General features: G+C 36.1%; 1 protein-coding gene across 1 annotated transcript in view; it reads left to right on the top strand.

Moving 5' to 3' along the window:
* The first annotated feature begins 7847 nt into the window (after window positions 1-7847).
* The window catches only part of LOC127868567 (uncharacterized), a 32001-nt gene continuing 21879 nt past the window's right edge, over window positions 7848-17969 (top strand). The window contains exon 1 of the mRNA XM_052410440.1: window positions 7848-7952. The gene's annotated coding sequence lies outside the window, so the exon portion shown is untranslated. The remainder of the gene's footprint in view (window positions 7953-17969) is intronic.

Raw genomic sequence — 17969 nt, 5'->3', positions numbered from 1 at the left:
TACGCCTTACGTTATATTAATAACACCGGCTAGACTACAACATGGTGTCAGAAGTTAAAAAAACTTCGGATAAAACCAATGGAATTTTAATTTTAATACAATCATAAAGTTCCAGGATTTTATTGATGTGTGCTAATTGTGACATTCTGCTCATTTTAAAAAGATGGATAGCGGACATAATATAGGCCAAACACCCATGATGGACTGGGACAATCCGGACTTACACCAAGCATTTAAATCGTTCAGATCGCACTGTGATTTCATGTTCAAAGGTCCATTAAAAGGAAAAGACGAAGAAACCAAATGTAATTATTTAATGCTGTGGGTCGGCGAAAAGGGTCGTTCAATTTACAGTACATGGACACTAACAAATGACCAGCAGAAAGACTTGAAACATCATTTTGAACAATTTGAACAATATATTGCGAACCAAAATCGAACAAAATTTACTCCAGATATGTTTTCAAGACAAGAATGCATAAGAATGGAGAAACATTCGAACAATTTACTACAGATTTGCGATTATTAATAAAGGACTGTGATTACCCTGCTGGAATAATAGATGAAATGATACGCGACCATATTTTATTTGGAATCCGTTCGCAAAAACTCCGCGAAAGAATGATCAGTAAAGGAAATGATCTAACACTTCAAAAATGTTTGGACATCGCCAGGACATATGAGTTGACGAAAAGCCAGGTGAAGTCGATGGACAATAGTGGTATCCATGCTGTCGCCAGTACCAGTGGAGCAAAACGGTCTACAAGAACCAGATTAAAGCCGAAATGGAAGGGACATGATAAGCCGAACAACGAAAACAGGGGAAAATGTGCAAACTGTGGTGGTAGCAAGCATCCTACAAGAGAACTTTGCTTGGCACAGGGAAAGAACTGCAATTATTGCCACAAGATGAACCATTTTGCGTCAGTGTGTTTCAAGAAGATTAAAAACAACAGCACCAGAGCTTAACATAAAGCCAGAGTTAATGAGGTAAATGACTTTTCTGACTCAGATCAAAGTGATACGCATGATCAATACTTTATCAATTCGGTCATTTATGATAAGCAAAAGAATCAAGCTCATGTTAAACTGAATGTTGGTCCAAAAGAAACAAAACTAATGTTTAAAATTGATTCCGGTGCACAGGTCAATATCATTCCATAACGTAAATTTGCATTGTTAGGGATAAACGGTCCACCTAAAAACACTCACATCAAGCTATCAGCTTACGATGGAACATCACTTAAGATTCAAGGCACGATTCGTCTTCAATGTAGCTACGATTGTAAAAAGTCATATCAGGATTTTTACATTGTAGACAGCCCCTCCAGTCCCATATTAAGTTTAGACACATGCATGTATATGAATCTAATCAAATTTGTGTCAGGAATCGAACATAAACATTTCTACACAAAAGACACGGTTGTATCTAAATACTCTGATGTAATTACTGGTCTAGGAACTCTCCCGGGGGAATCTGACATTTGCATAAAACCCAATGCTGTTCCAGTTATTCGCCCACCTAGACGTGCTCCTGTAGCAATCGAAGACAGACTCAAAAGAGAGTTAAACAGAATGGTTAAGGATAGTGTCATAACCAAAGTTACTGAGCCGTCCGAATAGGTCAACAGTATGGTCACTGTTGAAAAGCCCAGTGGTGCTTTGCGGGTGTGTATTGACCCAAAAGACCTCAATGACGCTATAATGAGACCACACTATCCATCAATATCAATTGACGACTTTTTGCCTGACCTGACTGACGCTAAAGTGTTTTCAAAATTTGATGCACGTACAGGCTACTGGACCGTAAAATTCAACAAAAAGTCATCTTTCTTGACAGTGTTTTATACTCCATTTGGGAGATATAGGTATCTCAGACTACCATATGGGATAAACTGCGCACAGGATATTTTTGTTCGGAAAATGGACGAATGTCTTGAAGGTTAACAGGGCATCAAGGTCATTGTTGATGATATTGTTTGTTTTGGAAGTAACAGACTAGAACATGAGCAAAAAAACTCGATATATTGATGGACAGGTGGCGACAGATTGGTCTTAAACTCAATGCTGTCAAAACTGAAGTCGGACAGACAGAAATGCCTTTCTTTGGTCACGTACTGACAGAAAATGAACTGAAAATTGATCCTTCAAGAGTAAGGGCAATTCAAGAAATGCCATCTCCACAGTCAAATTCTGATCTTGAGACAATACTTGGAATGGTAAACTATTTGCAAAGATTTGCACCAAATCTTGCTGAAATGACTAGTCCACTGAGACAATTGTTAAAAAAGGACAGTATTTTCCGGTGGGACCCGGAGCATGAAACTGCCTTAAACAAAATAAAATGAGTTATCACTCAAAACCCAGGACAAATACTCTCGTATTTTGATGCAAAAGTTGATGTTGTGTTGCAAGTTGACGCATCACAAAATGGACTTGGTTGCGTTTTACTGCAAAACGACAAACCTGTTTGCCTCAAAAGCATTGACGGAGAAAGAGCGAAACTATGCGCAAATCACAAAAGAGCTCTTTGCTGTGTTATTTGGCATGACGAAGTTTCATCAAATGACATACGGACGACACATAGTAGTCCAAAGTGACCACAAACCACTTGTTAGCATAACACGGAAAAGTTTGATAGCAGCTGCGCCAAGATTGCAGAAAATGCTATTGCAATTGACCAAATATGACTATGCACTATGAAATAGTGCATTTACTTTGAAAACAGATTCCAGTGGCAGATACGCTAAGTCGCAATTTCTTGCCCGGCGAACAGACTGACGTTTGTCAAGACATGGACTCATATGTTCATGCGATTATGAAAAACATTTCTGTAAGTGATCAGAAAATCCAACTGATAAAGAGCAAAATTGAATCTAACTCTGAAATGCAGTCACTTAAACAAACCATTCTAAATGGTTGGCCTGATAAAAGACAGGAATGTCCAAAATGTTTGTTACCATATTGGAATTTTAGAGATGAATTGGCATTCATTGATGGTTTATTGCTTAAGGGAAGCAATGTCATCATTCCAGAGGAACTCAGGCAGTTTATGTTGGATAAAATACATGACTACCACCTAGGAGTTGAGAAATGCACACAACGGGCACGAAGTGCTATGTTTTGGCCGAATATGACAAAAGACGTCAAAGATAGAGTTTTCATTTGTCCTATTTGTCTAGAGCGCAGAAACAGTAACACAAAGGAACCTATGATTCCAAATCAAATTCCTGAAGGACCATGGCAGGTTATCGCCACTGACATATTTCACTGGAATGATTGCAACTATATTGTAATAGTTGATCTATACAGCAGACATTTTGAATGTAGTTTGCTGAACAATATGAGAAGTGAAACAGTGATACACAAACTTAAGGGTCATTTTGCCACACATGGTATTCCTTTAAAAGTGATACTAGTAAGTGACAATGCAGGTCAATATACAAGCCAGGAATTTGACAGATTTTGTAAAGATTGGGATTTTGAACATGTCACATAATCTCCATTACACTCCCAGGGCAACGCTGTTGCTGAAAGATGTATTCAGACAATCAAGAAGATTTTCACAAAATCTTTACAAGCCAATCGAGATCCTTATCTTGCAATTCTCGAGTACAGAAATTCTCCACTTGCTTGTGGACAGTCACCTGTTCAATTACTTATGAGTAGAGAAACAATATCAATATCGCCGGTAACACAAAAACATCTTGAGCCCAAAGTACAAAATCACAAACGGATCAAAGACAAGATCTCAAAATCACAAAATATTTCAAAGGCAAGATACGACAAACACGCAAAACCACTCAAACATTTATCACAGGGCGAAACTGTCAGAATCCAACAAGACAAACGTTGGAAACCAGCTATTGTAAGAAAACAAATATATGACAGGTCGTATATTGTTGAAACTGAAGATGGTGGGGTTTATAGACGAAATCGTGGCCATTTGTTAAAAACAAATGAAAAACCATTGCATATTTTCGATCCACAATCACTACCTATCAGTGACAATCACAACAATTTCCCACATAGTGACATACAACAACAACAGAAGCAACAACAACAACAGCAACAACAACAACAGCAGCAGTTACAACAAAATGCATCGGTATCAAAAGATAGTAGTAACCGAATACAGGCAGATAAACAATATGTCACTAGATCGTGCAGAACCGTCAAGCCGCCTCAGAGGACAGACCTGTAAAATAACTACATGTAATTTGATTTTATAATATGTATGTATAATATTATATGTGCATGTTTTTTATCACAATACTATTATATGTATTTCATATATATATGTATTTTCATATGTGCCAGTCATCATATTCTCATTCTGCAGTCTGCAGTTATTTTGTGAAAGTATCAAAGTGTTAAAAATCGGGAAAAAAACAGGTGTATTTTATTAAGTTTCAATATTTCTTTTTCCCGTGAGAAAGTGACATTTTGGATTATATTTCTACAGTGTTAATTGGATTTATCAACAATGTTAAGATGAGGCTAGAACAATTAACGCCACAATCTATGTCATTTTCGAGAGAACTTGAGCAGTGTTATCAGGATGTTAACATTAGCCAGCAGTGTGTGTGATTTATAATCAGTGCTTTGCCAATTAACGTTAATGTGAAACATTTGTTATACCTGGACACAAGATTTTGTTATATGATCACCATTGAGATACAGATTAAATATTTTCCCAGGAAAACATTTATTTGAAAAGAAGGGAGTAGTTATATATTGTCAAGAAATATGTTAAAGGGACATTACTGTGTAACACTAAATACTAGATCCCATAAGGGTTGTCTCTACTGTTAATCTTGTGTTTATATGACTATGCTTTTAATAGTTTGTTGTACACTTGTAGCTTGGGTATGAATGAATAAACATGTAGCCACATAAACCTTACGTTATATTAATAACACCGGCTAGACTACAACAACAAATACTTTGTTGAAACAAGTTTTTATTTGTTTTGTAGAGAAATTAAATGCTTTTGCCAGCCCCATGGTTTTGATTAAAGAAATAGCGGCCCTTATAATTATTTTAAGTATTGACCGTCGTGACAGTTTGTCCCCGTGTTACTTAATGTATTGCTCAATATCATAAAGGAGACGTTAATCAGATAATTACCCCTATCAAACTTGACAATAGCAGTCAAAACACCGTTTGTAACACTTTCACGCTTCAGTGATTTCAATATACTCCCTGCACTGTAGGTTGCTTACATCGTCGAAAATCAATATTTACAACTGACAGACGCTGACGCTAATGCCCGGTTGCGTGCTTTCGATTCGCAGTACATCTTCGGATAGGATTTTACCAATTTTTTTGCGATTCGCCACTTACAAGATTTAAGCCACTTTTAAAAATTTAGCGGCGTTGGCGCCAATAACGATCGACAGCGAAACTCCTGGGATTCAAATCAATAAGAAATGGTTCTATAAATTTAGGGTTCCCGGAGGATCACCCAGCTTGAAAGAACTGGTGACCCTCGCCAAAATCTGGGGGTCTCGGGTCCCCGGACCACAGTTAGTGTCGAGGCCTGCATTATTTTCAAAAATGAGTTATTATTTAGCCGAAATATGATGTTCTATCAACTGTAAATAATGTTTTCATACTGCACTATTTGTACTGCAAGGAATGAAAATAAATTTATCACACCTCAGGCTCTGTTGATAAATGTGCTCAATCGGCTCTATGTATTTGTTCCAATGGTTATTATTATCTTCACATTTATATATCTCTCTCTTTTTATTATATATCGAAAACATGTTATTGCTGTTTCTATTAAAATAATACAGACAACACATTCCATTGAAATTTTCATTTGAACTTAAACTGTGAATAAGAGAGGAACAAAATAATATGTGCAAAAGTCTACACCATTTTATTTTGACAATACTGTGAGTCTTTTACGAAATTATTAAAATAAAATACAATTTTTAAATATACAATTACATAGTTCAAAAGTTGTGTTCTATATATAATTAATCTTGCGAGTAAGTTATATACAGTCAGCAGAGTAATTCTACTAGAAAAAATTAAATCCTTGCTACATGTGCTATTTAATTCTTTATACGACTTTCACTTAAGAAAATGTTCAATGAAATAAATCTAGGTTTCTAGGTATATTGTGTCTTATACCTCAATATTTTGTTGGGGCTTATGTGAAGCCAATGGACATGATACAAAACCTATGAAGATTACCGCCATACAATGTCACATACAATATAATTATCACCTAACCCATGCGTTTTGAGAGAATAATATTGTTTACCTCTTTATTATATAAGTAAATATTAAGCATGTGAAACAAGGACGGCTTATTTTTAACTCCAAATGTATGATTGATCACACCTAGAAGAAAACACTAACATGTTACACACCAAATATTGAACCCATGACCCTTGCGGTGTCTGTGTTGTTAGGGATTATCAAAGACATTAATCTATATAAATCAGTTGACCCCTGAAGCGCAAACAGTTTTGACCACGGAGACATGCTTTGAGGAAACTTAGCAAAGAACCCCTATATGGTTGGCATGCAACGCAACAAACCAAAGGGCCTTGCGGTTTCAGAGAATGATTATTTTATTTATATTTATAGGCAAAACAGTAACCCCTAGGGAGGGCAAATTTTCTGCATGATTTGAACAGACTTCAAAGTGAACCTCATAACGATGTTACACACCAAATATTATAGTCATGCCTCTTGTGTTCACTAATCATATATAAACACTATAACTCTCTCTGAATATAAAATAAAATGCAGCACATGTTTTTATAAGTCTATAACTCACGGTTTCTTAAATGAAATATTCACATTTTATGTACTAAAACTTTAACTACACAAAGTTTGGATCAAGATCAATTCAAGCGCAGTCTGATCAGGATCCAAAGTGTTCGCTTAACATCTTTAGAAGTACTGACTGAATGACAATTATGTTGAACAGTTTGGATCCTGTTCTGACTGCTCTTTTTGAGCCAAAATGGTCGCAATCGCCCTAAGGTCCAATTTCCTGTTATGTGGCTCATTTTTTCTCATGATTGATTCAAATTATCATGATATAAAGCAAGTCTGTTGCATATTAAATAGTATTTTTAGTGTGCATATTCCACCCATGGATGAAAGTTACAAAGTTGGTTGTTCTTTAAAGCTATTAAACAATTTAAAAAGTTTTCAATTCTTTTTCATTTTAGTCAAATGCATGCTATATTTGTTAAAAACATACATATGATTAACACTCAACAAAAGTTTAACGATCACTTTAATACACTACACACCTGGCGTGGTTAATTGAAGCAATATAGAATAATACATGCGAAAGGTGCTTTTACATATACATATATATATATAAATATGTTTACTATTATTATCAAAAGCTTCTACTACAGTGTAATACGATATATAAAACATTTAAAGGTTAATGCAAGTATACATAAGGTTAAATTGGCTTAATTTTAAATTTTGAAAAAAAAATCGGTTTAGACAGTTTTATTATTATTTTTTTGGTAGACTGCTCACTTTTCATGATTTTATTTTTATTTATCCCCCACCCCCCGACTCAATTTTTTTTGAAAAATTTCCCGTAAAACAAATTTAAAAAATGCTGGCCTTATGGTACGACATGGACTAAAAACCAATTTTAGCACACATACAGTATCTTGCGAGATTGTTGTATATACAGCCAAAACATAAATAATTCACACATATTCAGTTTACTCGGTTGGATGACTGACTGCTGTTCGTTTTTTTTTAAATACACGATTGCATTAGTGGTTTAATTACCTGAACGCTTAAATGCATCAATGAACTTACTCGCTCGCAATGTCAGTTGTGTTTACCTATGGGTAAAATAAGGCGATAGTTTGTTTCATCTTGTATGCATACACAGAGCAAGTAAGAAACTTGCTGGATTGTGGAGTTTTAATTACCTTAAATCTCTACGGAAAGTAAGTGAGCACTGTTTCTATTTTTTATCCGATCAAAATTGACGACTGCATTTATGTTCATACCCTAGGAAATTAGATACTATCAATGATTTTCAAGACTACGATAAACCTTATTCAAGACTACAATTGTGTTTATATGGTTAAAACACTGTTAGCATGGGATCTCTTACATGCAATTATTCGCACACATATAACAGCTCTTGTAACTTGCATTGGCATCGATTGTCGTCATTGGGCAACACACGAAAGGACTAACCTTTGCCGTTAAAGCACGGACATCTCTTAACAATCACTTATGAAAAAATAACCGGCGAAAAGACATCGAAGCATTTGGAGAATTGAATTGTCTTTAAAATGTTTAATGAATTTAAAATATGTTAGTTTATTTGTCTTTAAACATTTTAAAACTTAATATATTACTTGTACAATCGGGAATCGTTTACAATTCTTAATCTACAATTCGCTGATGTGCTTTAACAAGCAATACCGATACTGTTTAGAAATTCAACTACCTGTATTACTGACATGTTTTTGTTAATTTGTGACGTAATCAAAACATTGAAATTCATGTATATCATTATTGCATGGTTGTCGAAGTATGTTGATGTGGTTCGTTTCCTTGAGATTCGCATTAAGTACGAACAGAAGCTGCCAATTGGTGCAGTTTTCTTTGTGGTACGGCTAAGAATGGAACTTGGACATCCGTTAAAAAATCGCGAACTGTATGTCCTACACGAAGCTACTGTTAATGTTAACGTTTTAATCAGAGTTTATGAAATGGTACGTGGTAAAGTTTACGTGTTATACCCCCGATACACCGACTCCATTCGAAGTACGTTCTGAAAAATGTGACTAAACGGGCTCGAACTGTGTGAGAACGGAGTGATCGTAGTAGCAACGTGTTACGAACTGTCTTCGACCTTTGTCGACGGCCTGGAACGGGGTTGAACGGGAGAGGTGGTTCAGAACTTTGAGCCTACTCAAAAAAAAATTCCGATCATCCCGTTATACAATTAATCGTAGTAACAACGTACTGGAAACGGAATGGACGTACTAAGAACGGATAGGTCGTACTAAGGTCGGTTTAGGAACGTGCCTAAACGTAGTGCGATCGGACCGAAATTACCTGTACGATGCCACACCGATCGAGTCCGTTTCTAGTCCGTCCAATCCGATCTCAGACAGACCGACCCCGTCCGCACTACGTCTCAAGTACGATCTTGTTTCGTGTAAAACATAGAAACTAAAAAATAAGTTCTAACAACGTTTGCAACACGTTCAATACGGTCTCAGTAAGTTCTTATTACGTTGTACTCGTTTTAAGGAGTTCACAGTAGGTTCCAAGAACGTTGTACTCGTTTAATACAGTTGTTACAACGTTCAAACCGTTAATACAATACGTTCTGACAATGTGCATATAAATAGAGGTCGTTGTCTCAAAATGCATCATTTGTGATATTAAGTTGAAACATGGACAATCTTGGAGCTGTTATTTTTTTAAATATTGGTTTCGTGCAATTTAGGTTAGAAGTAGAGCAGCGATACGTTTTGTTGGGCCGAGAAAGAAGGCGAATGCATTATAAATGTACGTCTGGTCGGCTCAAAGCTCGAAACATAAATGATAACTGGCAGGAACGTAGTCGATTTTATAATCGCCGTGCAGAACGTGATTGCAACTACGTCCTTCACGTAGTAAGAACATATTAGGACGGAGTACGAACTGCCTTTGTCTTTGTTTGAACGAGCTACCACTGCAAAACGAATAAAGAACTGCGTACGAACGTGATCGAACTGGCTGAGAACGGGCTCGGTCTGACTGAAAACGGTATACCAACGTGGACAATGGGAACATTGACCCGATTTGAACTGGATAAAGACAGACTGACAACCGCATAGGACGGGATAGGAACGAGCTGCACGTAGCGAGAACTATGTATGAACGTCATTCAATCATCATTGTAGATTCTTTTCTTACCAAAACTACACGTTCAAGCAAGTTCACATCCCTTTCTGCATTTTGTTCAGAACGTGGTCGAACTCTCTATGAACGTGCTTGGTGTATGGGCTCCTTTCAACTGCCACTTTGTATGCATCATAAAATTAATTCACGACCATATTCAACTTTTAACATGATGTATTACATTTGAGTCCCGAAAGATCCAATATTTTTTTATACAACCATTATAAAATTCATTTTGATTCATCGCCTTGATTTAAGAAAATATTATATATGATGTTATTTTAAATTGGAAAATAGCTACTTTTTATGTACATAATTATGTCACTGAACATGTAGTATTCAACTGAAAATAGCTAAAGGGTTTTGACTAAGTTTTTAGGCCATTGCATTTTTCAAAAAATGTAACACCAAGTTAACTGGTTTAGTTAATTGCCAAATTTCTGTGTGTCAAACGCATATTTCTAAGCAATTGAATTAAAAGTAAACACGTGATAAACTGCAGGTAATTTAAATTTAAAATAACACATAAGTGTTTAATTGATATCTCATGGCCTAGAAGTAGTGTTTGTTATAGCGTACATTTCATGTGTAAACGTATTTACTATCAATAGCTCGAGCCATGATAAAATTAAGCTACGTGTTTTTGTAATAAATTCATTTTACTTATTAGCTCGGCTGTTTTCGGAGAAAACCCGAGGTATTGTCATAGCAAGCTCGTCGTGTCGTGTCCGCCGTCCGCGTCATGCTAAAACCTTAACATTTTGTCAAGGTTTTGAACATTGGCTCTAAAATCAAAGGGCTTAAACTTCAACTTTGAAACTATATATGCAGCTGCACCTTGATGAGTTCTACACGCCACACACAATTTTGGGTCATTAGTTCAAAGGTCAAGGTCGCTGTGACTTCTACAAAGGAAAAAAAAATCTGTCAAGGCTTCATTTATGTAAAACCGCACCCGCAGCCGAGCGTGGCACCCGTTATGCGGTGCTCACTTTACAAATAAAATAACGTTATCTTCTTAAATATCATCATTCTTTTATGTAAAAGTTATTTTTAGATCATCTATTTTTTGAAAAAAAATGAGCTATTGTCATCACCTTGGCGTCGGCGTCCGGTTAAGTTTTGCGTTTAGGTCCACTTTTCTCAGAAAGTATCAATGCTATTGCATTCAAACTTGGTACACTAACTTACTATCATGAGGGGACTGGGTCGGCAAAGTTAGATAACTCTGGCGTGCATTTTGACAGAATTATGTGCCCTTTTTATACTTAGAAAATTGAAAATTTTGGTTAAGTTTTGTGTTTAGGTCCATTTTATTCCTTAAGTATCAAAGCTATTGCTTTCATACTTGCAACACTTACTAACTATCATAAGAGGACAGTGCAGGCAAAGTTATGTAACTCTGACTGGCATTTTGACAGAATTTTGTGCCCTTTTTATACTTAGAAAATTGAAAATTTGGTTAAGTTTTGTGTTTAGGTCCAATTTATTCCTACAGTATCAAAGCTATTGCTTTCATACTTGCAACACTTATTAACTATCATAAGGGGATTGTGCAGGTAAAGCTATGTAACTCTGACTGGCATTTGGACGGAATTATGGGCCCTTTATACTTAGAAAATTGAAAATTTTGTTAAGTTTTGTGTTTTGGTCCACTTTACCCCTAAAGTATCATAGATATTGCTTTCATACTTGGAACACTCGCAAACTATCATAAGGGTACAGTAAAAGGACAAGTTGCATAACTCTGGTTGTCATTTTTACGGAATTATGACCCTTTTTTGGCTTAGTAACTTTGAATATATGGTTAAATTTTGTGTTTCGATCCACTTTACTTCTAAAGTATCAAGGCTATTGCTTTCAAACTTCAAATACTTTCATGCTATCATGAGGTTACTGTACCTGGCAAGTTGAATTTTACCTTGATATTTGAATGACCTTGACTCTCAAGGTCAAATTATTAAATTTTGCTAAAATTGCCATAACTTCTTTATTTATGATTAGATTTGATTGATACTTTGACAAAAATACTCTTACCTGACATACCACAATAGACTCCATCCAAACCATCCCCCGTGCCCTCCCCCCTCCCCCCCCCCGAATCCACCCCCTAATTATTTTTTTTAAGATCATCTCACAAATGACCACCACACCCTCACACTATAAACCCCCCCCCCCCACCCCCCAATTTTTTTTTTGAAACGGTTAAAAACACAAATATTTATTTTTATTGTTTTATTTTTGAAATACCGTCCAACCATCGCACCCAAGAATCCCGTCCCCCACCACCCCCCCCCCCCCGAAAAAAATTTTTTTTTTTGCATTTTTTTTCGCATTTTTGGAAGATAATGTAATAAATGTCCACACCCCCGCACTATACACCCCTCTTCACTCCACCCCTCCCTCCTTTGTGATTGAAATTGAGAGTCCCTTCACCTTTAAAAAGAAAATAGGTGAGCGGTCTGCACCCGCAAGGTGGTGCTCTTGTTTTAATTGCCACAAAACGTGCACCATTCTCGTCGTCTTCAACTCGAGTTTGGTTGTGTTACGTGTTTTTGTGTTTGTTAAGAAGTGAGATTATTGATTAATTGTATGTATAACAAGTAAAATGATCGCCATGCAAACGGTGTTACCCACCATTAATACATCGCGATCATCGTTTTAGATTAATTGGTTAACTATTTGATCGTGATGTACGATAGAGAAAAGAAAACTTCGAGTTATATTATTAATATTTAATTGTAAAAAATAGACTCTTTAATAATTAAATTGATATTTGTAAAGAATGCTGGTACTTTAACCAAACCGTATTTAATGATTGTGTCGGCGTTATGTGTTTGATAGTGTTAATACTTGATAACCACTGACGCATGAGGGTGTTTTGCTTTTAATGGCGAACTTCAATAATAACTTTGTATAGAAACTGTTCGCATTAAATCTGTGAAATTATTAAAAATTTACTGCACGTGAACGTATCGCACAGATAAAGTAAGCATGATCAATAAAGAACGTCAGACATTAAACCATTTTATTAGTCTTGTAGTTAAACATACCATAAACTAGCAAATACAAGGATGATATGTAGAATACTATTATCGATAAAAGCTAACTCTCAAGCAATTGCAAACGTTTGTAAATAAATCGGTAAAACTGTTTAGTCATCAATATGTTTTATATTTCCTCGACAATATTTGTCACCTGTTCAATTGAGTCGCGTTCTAAGAAAACTGGGCATAATGCATGTGCGTAAAGTGTCGTCCCAGATTAGCCTGTGAAGTCCGCCTACACTTTCCGCCTAAATAAGATTTTTGCTAAAAAGATACTTCATTTAAACGAAAAATGTCATAAACGCGGAAAGTGTCGTCCCTGATTAGCCTGTGCGGATTGCACAGGCTAACCTGGGACGACACTTTACGTACATGCATTATGCCCAGTTTTCTCAGAACACGACTCAATGTATGTCCCAAATGATGTTCACAATTTTGTTTGAATGATAGAACTTTAAATACACCGCGTTTAATTATTGTGTCAACATCACATGTTTAATATTGTAAATTAAATAATTGAACACTATTTAAGTATTTGTTTGCTTTGTTTTTAATGGTGACCTTCGTCGATAAACTGAGTTGGATAGTTCAAATTGAAGAAAAAAATGTCGGCCGAAACTGAAACTGAAAGGAAGGTGATTATTTGATAACTTGTGCTAATTTAGTAACTATAAGGACGTCGTTGTTCTACACATGTGATAATGAATGTCTGACACACGCATGTGTTTTGAGTTTTGCAATGATTTAATAGTTTTCTAGTGAAAAACGATAAATTTATCTCAGGAAAATGCTTATTTTCATGAAATGCGACAATTGTGATGAATTATTTACACGTGAATTGACAAAAGAGCGAACGAAACTGTAACAGAGATATGCCAAACTATATCATGAATGTCCTTTATAATTTAACTTTCAACACCTAGTGTGTTTCTGTGTTAAAATCACGTGTATGCAGGACGGGTATAAAAGTTTATGGATAAATCCAAACTGATATATAAATTGCTGTGGATAATAACCAAACTCAAAATGGATAGTGCACAAACTGCGATGTATTGAACATGTTTTCCAAAGACAAGTTGGATATTTTTCTTTGAAACCAACTATTTATAACCAAAAAGGCACACTATGTGTATAATGGAATATATAAAAAATTCTTTCAACGAACATCAACATTCATTTATGTGTTATTAGTGAAATCAATTTCAACGGAACTTGCATATATATACAATTGAGATTAGAAGCAAAATAAGCATGAGAAATTTTCGTTCCACGAACACAGAGATGCCATAACACGTGTTCCATGTCATTTTGGATAGAATGAAAAGCAAAGATATTAAAATGTCCCTACTTATTATTTAATCACTTGATTTTAAGGGATTCGAGTCGAAGCTGTAGGTTAAAGTGGCACTTGCCCCGCTGATTCATGTATTTGTCACCATATTAGAGGTTTCGAATATTATTTGAGGCTTACTACAGAAAGATTGCATCGAGTGGTACACAATTTTTTAAGGGGCATATCGACGGCTAGTATAGAATTTACTTTCCGAAATATATCTACACATAAAAAAAACATACTAAATGATGTATCAATACACAGAAATACCTATTAAAATCTTCTGTAAACTATGTTTTTTTATAATACTTAAGTTTTCACCGTGACCCTTTTTACCGGCGCGAACATGTATAGATTTCCCTGCTAGCTTTATTTTGATGGGATAATACTTTTATGCAGCTTTGATTTATAACCGTATTTGTTTAGTACGGGATCACATGCAAAGCCCCTTTATTTCAAGGGCTCGTCACCATGTTGCTCTATGCAGTGTTTTATTATCTCACTCAAAGTTTGTTTATCGTTACTACAATACACGCAAAGGTATTTTGGCCTGTTCGTATGCGTTTCCAATTCTTAACACGGGCACTCCTCTGGCGATGGGAAGGCATTTTGATCAATTGTTTCTATCATTTTGATAACGCCATTTCAATAGTGAGTTGCTGATGTTGTTCATCTGTGTTTTTTGGAGTAATATCAGCATATATTTTTGTCCGATAACCTAATTTGCAGGTTGTTTAATCTGTGGTAAGTTCTATAATTTTTATTTTTCTACGTTATGGTTAGTTGTGTTATGGATTAGTATTTCTTTCAAGCATTTAAAGGACTCTGTACAATAATAACATATGTAGTTTTCTATTATCTTCTGTTTTACCTGAAAAGAAAAGAAAATCATTTTTTATGATGATTGTTAAACAATTTGCTAAAATGCTTTTGTTGTCAGCAATTTAAAGAATCTGAAAATATTTAACAAGAGCGTTCATTTAACATAGATCTTTACATAAAGACATCTTACAGTTTGGTCATTATCCATCGACTTCCTAATGTTAGTTTGGAATTATCTATACACCAGTTAGGTCATTATTTAATTTGTATATTCTTCTCCTAAATAAATACGAATATATTGCGTTATCGAGCATATACGCCAATTAATTTTTTTTACATGCATATATGATATGAAAGGTTAATACATAAGTCCAAGCATTAAAACATTAAAAACATTCGATTAAAATTGATTTTGGCCTAAAACTTTCGACAGTTTCATTTACTTTTTCCAGATCCTCAAACATATTCGTTTTATTTCGACGTAATTGTTTTAAATTGTTATGTGTTTATTAGCGCATTGTATCCGGCAAATAACATTTTATCTAAAAGAAACGTTTATTATGTCACAACTTACCTGATGCTGCGTTTAAATTATGTTCCCGGCATTCACGGCAGTCCCATTTGTCCGACACTTATCGCGCCGTGTGACTGTTGCAGTTTTTGACCTTTAATCCAAGGTTTGCTAGGTTGTGCTAAGTTTCCTTACGGTTTAGCGACATTGTACACATCTGATACTTGCCGTCGAAGCGAAAACGCGGCCCATCGACGGTGCGCTTTCATCCACGGTCTGCAACGGATGTATAGCTGTTGCTTCAAGGTATGATGCGTTCTGTTAAGTTCCCAAACGTTGTTTGTGTTTGTCATGCAGGTCTGATACGTTGTACACGTTTGTCATTCATTTGTCACGTTCTGTTAAGGTACCGTGCGGATCAAACGTGGACATCCGAGAGGTTTCGGGCACAATTGTGCTCCCGGTTTAAAAGAAAACTCTCAAGCAACAGTATTTATTATAACAAAATAATTCCAGTGACATGGATGTGGACGACGAGGATGATTTTGTGTTTGCCTGCTTATTTTCAGAATTTATAAATCTCTGCGTTGTATAGAGCTGAAAAAATCACAAAAGTCTGGGAAAAGACGAAGAAGGAGGCCAAGGTCCCTGTGGGTTCGTCCATGGCTATCAAAAGCTAGCAGCAAGGGCAGTGTGATGCATTTCTTACAAGGAAACTCCGCAACCAAGATATCAGCACCTTTCAGAATTATCTGAGGATGCCCTCAGAACTATTTGACGAGATCCTTGAAAGGATATCTCAAGTCATCTAAAGACAAGATACAAAGTTTCGCTCTGCCCTTACAACTGGATTGAAACTGGCGCTGACTCTGAGGCATTTGGCTACAGGGGACAATTACTCGTCACTCTCCTATAGATGCGTTTCGGTGTAGCAAGGCAGTAATTTGTCATATGGTTCCTGAAGTATGCAGCGCTATTGTCAAGGCCTACAAAGACGAAGTATTCATCGTTCCTATGGCACCCGATGAGTTGAGATCTATCTCCCAGGAATTTGAAGAGAAGTGGAATTTGCTTCATGCAGTTGGGGCTCTAGACAACCTCATTTGTAAGAGGCGGATCAACAGGGGCAGTGGGTTCTTCTTGATCGTGCGGTGTAAGGCATGGACTTTCAGCTCGCTCCTCAACTTGAGCGTCCTTTGCAGCGCGGGGAGCCTTTGTTCGGCGCTTTCTTGGTTGCATTATACTGATCGAGTGTTCAGACTGAAATGAAAGTCTCCTGAATAACACGGCTTTAAAATACTCATTTTCAGACCGCGCGAATCGTGTCAGACCTTACAACAACTCAACTGGCCGTAACGCATCTGCCTGCAAAACACTGCACACCGTATCGGGTCGGAATAATCACGTAGCAAAACGGCTGTCAATTATCCAAGCTTGCCGTGATTATCTTGACAAAACGTAACAAAACGTTACAAAACTTGATAGAAACTTAACATGTCGGGGAATGAATATGATTCCCGTCAGAGTACGGACCCTTTTCGGGTTCTGTTACGGCCTGCTACGTACTGTCAAGTTTTGATGCGTTTGAAAGTTTTATCGCGTTTCTCATTTCCGCCGTTGCTGCCTTGGCAAATTTTTTGACAGTTTAAAATTTTGGCACGGCAACCCCGTTGTGTCACGTTTGGCTATCCCGCTCTCCTACGTTGCATCACGTTCATCCCGTTTCCTCCACGGTTGCGCAAAACGTGATTGCCGTGGTCGCCGGGAACATAGTGTAAACGCAGCATAATTAAATAAACGTGTTCTTAGAAATAAATGACTGGAGTCTTTATTTCTGTCACCATTTTTATCTTCAGTTTGAATTATCCTACTCAGTTTAGATTATCGACGTACAGGGGTTGTTTAATAATAACTTTGTACATACATTGTTTGCACAAAGTATGTAAAATGATTAAATGTTAGCAATATAAATCGCTTTTTGTTATTTAAAAATATTTTATTATTCGTACATGGCGATTTATATTTAACGGGTGTCGCCCTAGTTCACCATATACTGCTGAATAAGACGTTTTCATTTTGACACGAAGTTTTTGTCTTATAAATCTACTATTAACTCTTTTAATATCCTTAGCATTTGGAAACATCAGATATATAACGTTTTGATAAGGGTCTTTTCGATAACCACACTAATTACTAACAAATAAAGTGATGAGGTGTAGAATACTATTTTTCATCGAAGTTCACTAAAAAACAATTAACAAACAAGCAAACTTTTATCAATAAATCGGTTAATTTTTTTTAGCCAATCAACTGTATTATTTCTCATCGACAGTGGTTGTCTTGT

This window comes from Dreissena polymorpha, chromosome 2 (genome assembly GCF_020536995.1).
Source record: "Dreissena polymorpha isolate Duluth1 chromosome 2, UMN_Dpol_1.0, whole genome shotgun sequence".
NCBI lineage: Eukaryota > Metazoa > Mollusca > Bivalvia > Myida > Dreissenidae > Dreissena > Dreissena polymorpha.
This window is presented reverse-complemented; position numbering and strand designations above follow the sequence as displayed.